This window comes from Chrysochloris asiatica, unplaced genomic scaffold, assembly GCF_000296735.1.
Source record: "Chrysochloris asiatica unplaced genomic scaffold, ChrAsi1.0 scaffold00182, whole genome shotgun sequence".
In the NCBI taxonomy this organism is placed as follows: domain Eukaryota; kingdom Metazoa; phylum Chordata; class Mammalia; order Afrosoricida; family Chrysochloridae; genus Chrysochloris; species Chrysochloris asiatica.
Window position 1 is genome coordinate 1,846,851 of NW_006408700.1, and position 1,371 is coordinate 1,848,221.

The 1,371-nt window shown below is 33.4% G+C and overlaps 1 protein-coding gene across 1 annotated transcript in view; it reads left to right on the forward strand.

Annotated features, from left to right (window-relative positions):
• Positions 1 to 1,371, forward strand: part of ADGB (androglobin) — a 330,382-nt gene that overhangs the window by 254,669 nt on the left and 74,342 nt on the right. The gene's annotated exons all lie outside the window — the stretch shown is intronic.

Consider the following 1,371-nt stretch of genomic DNA (forward strand, 5'->3'; position numbering starts at 1 on the left):
GCCTCATCTTTCTCCCGCGGAGCGGCTGGTAGTTTCGAACCGCTGACCTTAAGGCTCGCAGCCCGATTCGTAACCACTACGCTACCAGAGCTCCATGTTCTTATAGTCCTTTGTTAATTCCAAAAACATGTCATATCAAATTTTAACTTAATTTCACTTAGGTCTCCATGAGATTTCACATTTACTGAAGCCAGGAACAATGTATTATAGGGCCTAGAGATATATGTTTTTATTTCTGTTAAGTGCCATCAAGTCAGTTCCAATTCATAACAACCCTGTAAAGGGTCTTCAAGGAGTGGCTGATGAGTTTGAACAGTCGACCTTGCAATTCAAACAGACCTTGCAGTTCAGTGTTTTTCTTACAGTACCACATCAGTTATTGAATTGTTAGAATAACTATTAGATAATTATTAATAATTATTAATAATAATTGTTAGAATAATTATTTTCTCTTTTACTTATATTTTGTTCAGCTTTAAAAGTATTAATTATTATTGCAGAAAATTTAGAAAATATATAAATGTGTCATGAAAGAAATCAAGTGTTACATAATTACCAGGTTGATAAATAATCACCATTAGTATAATGTGTTTTCTTATTATGATTTTACTAGTCATAGTTTAATATTCTTAGCTTTACAGCATAATCACAGTTTTATCATTAATGTATTTTTTCTTTACATGATATTGTGAGAATTTCTCAATGCCATTATGACATTTTGTGAGCTCATTTTCATGATTACTTAAGAATAGTCATCTGAATATACAGCAGATAGTTTAACTAATTCTTATTGTTAAAATTTTCCCAATCTACATTTTATCATATTAATCGAGATGTAATGGACATATTTTATTATGAGTTTGAGATCAAGTTTCTGATTATTTTCTAATGATTTATTATATTAGCTATAATGTGTTTCAAGACACCAAAACAAACTCATTGCTTCCAACTGATGTTGAGTTGATTCCAAATCATAGTGGCCCCATACATGTTGCTGATGTGTACTGTCAAGTTGGTTCTTAATCACAGTGACCATTGTATAATGTTTCCCAGAGCAACTAGTGGGTTTCAACCTCGAGGATAGCTGTTACTGTTGTTCTTAAGTGCCATCGAGTCAATTCCGACCCATAGCAACCCTGTATAGAGTTCCCAAGGAGCAGCTGGTAAGCTTCAATCACCAACCTTGCTGTTCAAACTGACTTTGCAGTCCAATGCATTAACCCACAGTGCAGGATAGCAGTCCTGTGTTGATCCAATAGCATCAAACCAGAACTCTTGGCAAATTGGTTTTCCAAAGGAAAACTCAAGTCTTTTTTGACAATATGTGCATAAATAATAATGGCTTTGATTTATTGTATTTTTGGTTGATTC